We start from the raw sequence: 9,119 nt of genomic DNA on the forward strand, positions 1-9,119 counted from the left end.
ATAACACGAAACTGATAAAAGCCAACTTTTATTGTACTAATACCATTCTACCAAGCATCCACAATTAAGATAGAAGTTGAATAGTCATCAATTATGTTGAGTTCCTATATGTCTACAGAAATTGACAACACAACAATTTAAGCACAAGTTATTCCTTTTGATTACATAGGGCAAATAAAACTGTTAGAGTTACCCACTAATCATGCACAACGTACATGAACCTATGCTAGCATGGCAAGTTCTAAATCTCAAGATCCACCGTCACTTCACAAGAGATTAACACCCTATCTTATATGTTCGCGACGCACATAAGACGAATACGCACAACCAATACTAGATATCATGCAATCATCACACACTAAAGTATTAAACAATTAACTAAATAATTCCATAATAAATCCGTTGCAACCCCATGATCACGATTAGCCCATAATAGAACTTATCGCCATCATGGGTTCATATGAAATCATGATAAACAACACAAGAAAATGATAACTAAACTAATTATATTAAAACAGAGTACGTCACAAGAGTAAATAAGTCAAAGCAAGAAAACTAGCATCCAACGCTACAACGAAACAAGAATCACAAGAAAATATGCTTCCTCTTCGCTGCAGTGTGCTAAATCGGTCTTCTTCCTTATCTCCTTCGCTTCTTGCGCAAAACACAATCTAAAACATAATCTCCTTTTTTTTTCTATGAAAACGTCTCAAATCTACTTATATAATAGTCCCATAAAACTCAGATTACATAGAAGTTGGAAGCCAAACAGAAGTAGAAGTCTAAAATAATTCAGCTTTTTCCCCGACCCTGCGCGGCCGCTCAGCATTTCTCCGCGGGCGCGCAAGGCTGCTGCGCGGGCGCGCAGGACCCTACTGGAAAAATTCCAGGTTTGCTCCGTTTCTTCGCCGTAATCTGCCCATTCTTTTCCTCTCTCAATGGTGAACACATGCCAAGACTTATTCTTGATGATTCCTCCTCCGAAATGCAACTAATACCCTGAAATGCATAAACACTAGAAAAATGCATCAAATACACAAAATACTTAATTTCAAGACACCAATTTAAGCCATTTTAAGACGTTCTAAGTGGTATAAAATGCCACTTATCACACCCCCAAACTTAAATCGATGCTTGTCCTCAAGCGTTACAGACTCAAAACAAATAAAAATATGCATGAATGCAATCTATATGAAAATGCAACGATCCCCCTTACTACAATTAACCAACCAACTTGTCACATCTCAACGAATGCAGTTAGACAACTAAAGATCAATAAACTCATGTAAACGGACATACAGCCAGAAACGTGGTGTGTGCAAATGCTTAACAGATATGCTTCGGAACTAGACCAATTACTATGACTAGACTATCTTCAAGGCAATCCTATGATTATACAAAGAATAAAAATTCTAGGCACAAAGTGATATACAACACTACAAGAACTCTGGAGCTTACTACGGAATTGTGCTTTTTATTTACAACTCAAATGCTTATTTGACCGTGCAATGAGTGAGGTCCACAAAAGACTTATACAATGGTATCCATGTAACGAGCGTTAGGTTAGCGGATCCCAGACTCTAAAAGCCTTAGGTCACTAGGCACAAAGTCCCCTAAGAACTTAATAACTCGAATACCAAAGAGCCCACTCTTGATCAATTATGCAAATTTTTTTTTTTTTTCTGAGCAAGTGCGTTTCGCTCCATCTTGCTCAACCCTAGACTACTCGCATAACATGCGAGCCGGCTACTAGCCATTTGACGCCTAGCCACAACTGGCAACAAATTCCATTTTTCCTCCATTTTTTTTTCTTTTTCATGCCTTTACCACTAAGAACCTATTATCAAATTCTAAGCATAATAAATAGATTATCCTCGAAAATAATCAGATCATAACAACAATCTAGCCCTTAAGCATTCTCTAAGACTTAGTGAAAATACAAGTGCTTCTAGCATGCATATTAACCTACACAACTTAATATCACTTTAATGCTATCACTACACTCGCATCAATATCACAATTCAGTCGATAAATCATTGCATAAGGGATCATGGTATATGCGTGAGCTATATGATATGACAAACAAATAAAGCTATATAAAAAAACTATATGGCAAAAATTATGCAACTATATGAACTAACTATCATGAATATGCAGCTATATGACACACACAAAATATTCCTTAACTACCACCCCCAAACTTAAAATCTTTACTGTCCCCAGTGAAGGTAGTAGAAAGGAACACAGGGTATACCTACTCGGAGTCATCATCATCATCACCCTCAGTGGGTGGAGTATCAGGCGGCGGGTATGCAGAGTCCTCACCAAAAACTGGCCACTGGATATCAGCTCCAAGGCCTCGAAAAGCAGTCCCTAACGCAAGAGTGAGCTCCTGAGCAAACCTGCTCTGCGTCTCATACATGGCATCCATCCGCCGTGAAAGCCTCCTATACTGGGCATCACCCATCCCAGCACCCTCCTGAGCTCTCGAAAAACCAGCCTCACCACGCCCTGGCCTAGCCATAGTAGCACCTCGTGCTGGACGCCCTCCTGGAAGACGATAACCCAGCCTATGCTCCTCAGGCTCACCACCGGTCCACTCCTGCATCCCATTCAGAGTGCCAGAATCTATCGGAGCTGCTGGCAACTGCAACTGCTCATGAGCCGGCCAGTTCACTCCTACTGCTCGACATAGCTTCGTAACTGTGGATGCATAAGGGATGTTCATATGCTTTGCTCCCCTCAAAAACTTCAGAATTCCTTGGTAGATAAACTCACCAAGGTCCACATAGTATTCCTCATTCAGAATTCCCCATAACAACTGTGCTCTCTCAACTGTGACCTCGTGTGCATGTGAAGAAGGCAAAATATTAGAACATATAAATGCATTCCATGCACGGGCATACCTGTTCATGGCGATCGCCGGAAAGTGACGATACTCATTATTGGCTGGACTGCGGTTCCAAACTGTGCCCGGTCGATAGAGAGTCGTACAAATCAAATCCAAGTCAAAATCCTCAGCAGTCTTTTCATTCCAGTTCTCCTCCTCGGGCTTCCTCTCTCGCTGTCCAATCACACGGCGAATCACCGCAGGATGATAATCAACCGTCATCCCACGAACTACAGAAAACCCATTCTTTTCAGCCTTCGCGTTCGCGTAGAACTCGCGAACAACACTCATCGGTACTGCTTCGGGTGACTCACAAAAAGCTATCCACCCCTTCTCTGCAATCATGGGCAACAACTCACCATCCCTCTCTGATGGTAAAAACCCCCTCTCCTTCAGAATCGGCTTCCCCAACAGCCTAGTGTACTCCTCCTCCGCAGCTCTGTCAGTTAACCGAGGCCTTGCAACAGTACCCCTTGATGAATCAGCAGTAGGAACTGTGCTGTTGCTGTCAATAGTGCGTGCTCTCTTGGGTGCCATTGATTTGTGAATAAAAGTGTGTAAGAACTGATTTTTGATGTTTATGAAAGGGTTTAAGTGTAGGAAGTTTGTGGGAGATATGTAGGATAGGTGTATGTATATATAGGGTGTGGAGTAGGTTAAATTAGATTAGGAGTGGGGTTGAGGGATAAAATCATGGGGTAATGGGAAAAGAATTCGTGGGATTATGGGCTGTGATGGGTTTTTGTGTTTTGTTTTGTTTTTTTTTTTCTGAACTGTAAAAAATTTTCTGGAACTCGACCCCTGCGCGGCCGCTCAGCATTTCTGCGCGGGCGCGCAGCAAGCTGTGCGGCCGCTCAGCATAGCTGCGCGGGCGCGCAGAGGGTCTCTGGAATTTTTTTTTTTCAGCCCCTGTTTTCTGATTTTTTTTGTGTTTTTGGATAAGTTATTAACTTCTAAGGGTTCCTGTAACAACAATTCATGGGTTGCCTCCCACGCAGCGCTTCTTTTTCGTCATTAGCTTGACGTTCCGTACCTTTCTCAAGTAGTCAACAAAATGGCACTAACCACCTCTCGGTTTGCCATGTCCCCATAGTAGTGCTTCAACCGCTGACCGTTAACCTTGAATGCTTGGTCCGAATCATTCTCAAAAATTTCCACCGCTCCATGTGGAAACACAATTTTGACAATAAAAGGTCCAGACCACCTTGATTTCAACTTCCCAGGAAAAAGTCGGAGCCGAGAGTTGAATAACAGAACTTGTTGCCCTGGCACAAATAACTTAGGATGTAGCTTCCTATCGTGCCACCTCTTCACCTTTTCCTTATACATTTTGTTATTCTCGTACGCTTGAAGTCGAAATTCATCAAGTTCATTAAGCTGAAGCATTCTTTTCTTACCAGCTGCATCTAAATCCAGGTTCAATTTCTTCAATGCCCAGTAGGCCTTATGCTCAAGCTCCGCTGGTAGATGACATCCCTTACCGTACACCAACTGAAACGGTGACATCCCAAGTGGAGTTTTGTATGCTGTTCTGTAAGCCCAAACAGCTTCATCGAGCTTTAAAGATCAATCCTTCCTTGACGGACAAACAACCTTCTCTAGAATGCGCTTTATCTCTCTGTTAGACACTTCCGCTTGACCATTTGTTTGCGGATGATAGGCAGTAGCTACTCGATGATTCACATTATAATGCTGCATCATAGAAGTGAACTTACGGTTACAAAAATGCGATCCTTCATCACTTATGATTACCCGAGGCGTTCCAAACCTTGTGAAAATTTGCTTATGAAGAAAATTTAGCACTGCCTTTGCATCATTTGTCGGTAAAGCTTTAACTTCGACCCATTTTGAGACATAATCGACTGCCAGCAAGATGTACTAATTATTGCAAGACAAGATAAAAGGCCCCATGAAATCGATTCCCCATACATCAAAGACCTCGACTTCAAGCATCACATTTAATGGCATCTCATCCTTCCTTGACAAATTTCCCACTCTTTGGTAACGATCACACCTTAAAACAAACTGATGAGCATCCTTGAACAAAGTAGGCCAGAAAAAACCTGCTTGCAGAATACGAGCTGCCGTCTTCTCACCTCCATAGTGTCCACCATAAACCGTGGAATGGCAGTCTCGTAATATCCCCTCCATCTCACAGAACGGGATACATCTCCTGATGATCTGATTAGCTCCCTGTCTAAACAAATATGGTTCATCCCACATATACCACTTCACCTCATGCAGAAACTTCTTCTTTTAAGCGGATGTCAAATTAAGCGGCATTATATTGCTGACAAGATAGTTTACAATATCTGCAAACCATGGTTCTTCCTCCTGAATTGCAAACAACTGCTCATCCGGAAAAGATTCATTGATTAACGTCCTATCTTGTGAAGTAGAATCGGGATTCTCCAACCTAGAGAGATGGTCAGCTACTTGATTCTCGGTACCTTTTCTATCTTTGATCTCTAACTCAAATTCCTGAAGTAAAAGCACCCAACGAATGAGTCTCGGCTTCGAATCCTTCTTAGAAACCAGATAGCGAATAGCTGCATGATCAGTGAATACTGTCACTTTCGTACCAAGCAGATAAGATCGAAATTTCTCAAAGCCAAAGACTATAGCCAAAAGCTCCTTCTCAGTAGTGGTGTAGTTCAATTGGGCCCCATTTAAAGTCTTACTCGCATAGTAGACCACATGGAAGAGATTTTTCTTGCGCTGTCCCAGAACTGCACCTACCGCATAGTCACTCGCATCACACATCATCTCAAACGGTTCTGTCCAATCTGGTGCTGTAATAACTGGTGCCGTGATCAAACTCTCCTTGAGAGTCTCGAATGCTGCCAAACATTCATCATCAAATTTGAAAGGCACATCTTTCTCAAGTAAATTGCACAACGGCTTAGATATCTTTGAAAAGTCCTTGATGAATCGCCGATAAAAACCCGCATGACCGAGAAAACTACGGATTCCTTTCACCGAATTAGGTGGGGGAAGATTTTCAATGACTCCCACCTTGGCCTTGTCCACCTCCAGACCTTTGCTAGAGACCTTATGCCCAAGGATAATGCCTTCACGCACCATAAAATGACATTTCTCCTAATTAAGCACAAAATTAGTGTCCACGCATCTTTTGAGTAGGGCGCGCAGATTATTCAAACATTCATCATATGAGTGTCCAAAGACGGAGAAGTCATCCATGAACACTTCGACGTTATTTCCAATCATGTCAGAGAATATAGCCATCATACATCTCTGAAAGGTGGCCGGGGCGCCACATAACCCAAACGAAACTCTACAAAAAGCAAATGTGCCAAATGGACAAGTGAAGGTAGTCTTTTCCTGATCCTCTGGTGCAATACAAATCTGATTATACCCGGAATAACCATCCAGAAGACAAAAATACTCATGTCCCGCCAATCTGTCAAGCATTTGATCAATGAATGGGAGAGGGAAGTGATCCTTCCTTGTGGCTTTGTTCAATTTTCTATAATCCATGCATACTCTCCATCCTGTAACTGTTCGAGTAGGGATGAGCTCATTCTTTTCATTTGCGACCACAGTGATACCTCCTTTCTTAGGTACACATTGCACGGGGCTCACCCACGAGCTGTCAGAAATAGGATAAATGATGCCTGCATCTAGCCATTTCAGAATTTCTTTCTTCACCACCTCATTCATGATCGAGTTTAGTCTTCGCTGCTGTTCCACAGTTGGCTTACTACCTTCCTCTAACAGAATTTTATGCATACAATATGAAGGACTTATCCCCTTGATGTCTGCTATGGTCCATCCTATAGCCGATTTGAATTCTCTCAAAATCCTTAAGAGCTTGTCTTCCTCACTACCTGAAAGGTCAGCTGAAATAATAACAGGTAACGTAGATGAATCACCTAAAAAAGCATACCTCAAGTGTTCAGGTAATGGTTTGAGCTCCAAGGTAGGTGCTTCCTCTATTGATGGTTTGAGCTTCCCTTCAGCATTCTTAAGGTCAGAAGTACCAAGAGATTCAAATGGTATGTCGAGCTTTCGCTTCCATGGAGAAGCGTTCAGATATTGTAATTGCTCGTTGCTATCTTCATCATCGCTGTCAAACTCCCCCACTAAGGCCTTTTCCAATGCATCAGACATTAGCATGTGATCGAGTTCTGAAGTAACTGCGGAATCAATCACATCCACTTTTAAACACTCCTCATCTTCTGTAGGGAATTTCATTGCCTTGAATACGTTGAAGGTCACATCCTGATCTTGGACCCGCATAGTAAGTTCCCCTTTTTGCACATCTATCAAGGTACGGCCAGTAGCCAAGAAAGGCCTCCCCAAGATTATGGGAATCTTCTTATCTTCCTCAAAATCCAGAATAACAAAATCTGCAGGAAAGAAGAGCTTATCCACCTTGACGAGCACATCCTCAACTATGCCCCTTGGGTAAGTAATGGAACGGTCCGCCAATTGTAGCGACATGTATGTGGGTTTTGGATCAGGCAGATCCAGCTTTTTAAAGATCGACAAGGGCATCAGATTAATGCTTGCTCCCAAATCACAAAGGCACTTGTCAAAAGTTAGATTGCCAATGGTGCAAGGAATGGTGAAGCTTCCTGGATCTTTCAGTTTTGGTGGTAACTTTTGCTGCAGAACAGCGCTGCATTCTTCCGTGAGAGCAACAGTTTCAAGGTCATCCAGTTTCACCTTCCTTGAAAGAATAGTCTTCATAAACTTCGCATAACTAGGCATTTGTTCCAGAGCCTCAGCGAAAGGTATATTGATGTGAAGTTTCTTGAACACCTCCAGAAACTTCCCGAACTGTCTATCCAGCTTTTGTTGCTGCAATCTCTTAGGAAAAGGTGGTGGAGGATAGAGTTGTTTCTCCCCTGTATTAGCCTCAGGCAGAGTGTGTTCAACAGTAGTCTTCTTTGGTTCCGCCACTTTCTCCTTTTGCTTAGATTCTCCATCTCTAACTTCAGCTTCGACTTCTTTTGCCTTTTCAGCATCAGCTACTTTTCCAGACCTTAAGGTAATAGCCTTGACTTGCTCTTTAGCTTCCTTCCTGCCTGGTACTTCCGTGTCACTGGGAAGAGTGCCAGGTTGACGATTGAGCACTGCATTGGCTAATTGACCGATTTGATTTTCCAAGGTCTTGATAGAAACCGCCTGACTCTTGCACAACAACTTAAGTTCCTCAAAATCAGCACTAGTAGGTGCAACTACACTTCCCTGTTGAGGATATGATTGCCTTGTAGCATACTGCTGTGGTTGCTGGAATCCAGGTGGGTTAAACTGTTTACTCACTCCTTGCTGATATGGTGGCTGAATAGCATTCTGATTATTTCCCCAGCTGAAATTTGGATGATTTCTGTTATTAGGATGATAGGTTGCTGGCACAGGCTGCTGTTGTCGCTGATAATTATTCACATACTGAACAGATTCATTGACAAGAGAACACTGATCCGTAGCATGAGAACCTGCACAAAGCTCACAAACCATAGCTATTTGATTAACTCCATACGTAGCCAAAGAATCAACCTTCATTGATAGCGCTTGGAGCTGGGCTGCAATAGCGGTGGCTGCATCAACTTCCAGAATACCTGCGACCTTGCCTGACGTCATCCTCTGAGTTGGGTTTTGATGCTCGTTTGCAGCCATTGTCTCTATAAGATTATACGCCTCAGTATAGCTTTTAGCCCATAAGGCTCCTCCAACTGCTGCATCGAGCATAGGCCGAGATTGGGCCCCCAAACCATTATAAAAACCAGTGATTACCATCCAATCCGGCATTCCATGATGTGGACATTTTCTCAACATTTCCTTGTAGCGTTCCCAAGCCTCGCACATAGATTCTGTAGGTTGCTGCGCAAACTGAGTAAGAGCACTCCTCATAGCAGCAGTCTTTGCCATTGGATAAAACTTCACCAGAAACTTTTGCGCAAGATCTTGCCACGTAGTGATGGACCCAGCTGGTTCAGAATGTAACCAGTCTTTAGCCTTATCCCTCAGTGAGAATGGGAAAAGCCTCAACTTGATAGCCTCATCAGTCACACCATTATACTTAAAAGTGCTGCAGATCTCGACAAAATTCCTTATGTGCATGTTGGGGTCTTCAGTTGCCGCTCCTCCAAAAGAAACAGAATTCTGCACCATCTGAATAGTGCCCGGCTTGATTTCAAAGGTGTTAGCTTGAATAGCCGGATGAAGGATGCTTGACTGAATGTCATCAATTTTAGGCCGAGAA

At 42.7% G+C, this 9,119-nt stretch overlaps 1 non-coding gene across 1 annotated transcript; it reads left to right on the forward strand.

Moving 5' to 3' along the window:
• Window positions 1–8,663: 8,663 nt before the first annotated feature.
• LOC141681496 (small nucleolar RNA R71) lies at window positions 8,664–8,770 on the forward strand. The gene has a single exon (XR_012558925.1). It is a non-coding gene; the product is annotated as a small nucleolar RNA R71 (small nucleolar RNA).
• Window positions 8,771–9,119: the final 349 nt, after the last annotated feature.

This window comes from Apium graveolens, chromosome 8 (genome assembly GCF_009905375.1).
Source record: "Apium graveolens cultivar Ventura chromosome 8, ASM990537v1, whole genome shotgun sequence".
Lineage (NCBI taxonomy): Eukaryota > Viridiplantae > Streptophyta > Magnoliopsida > Apiales > Apiaceae > Apium > Apium graveolens.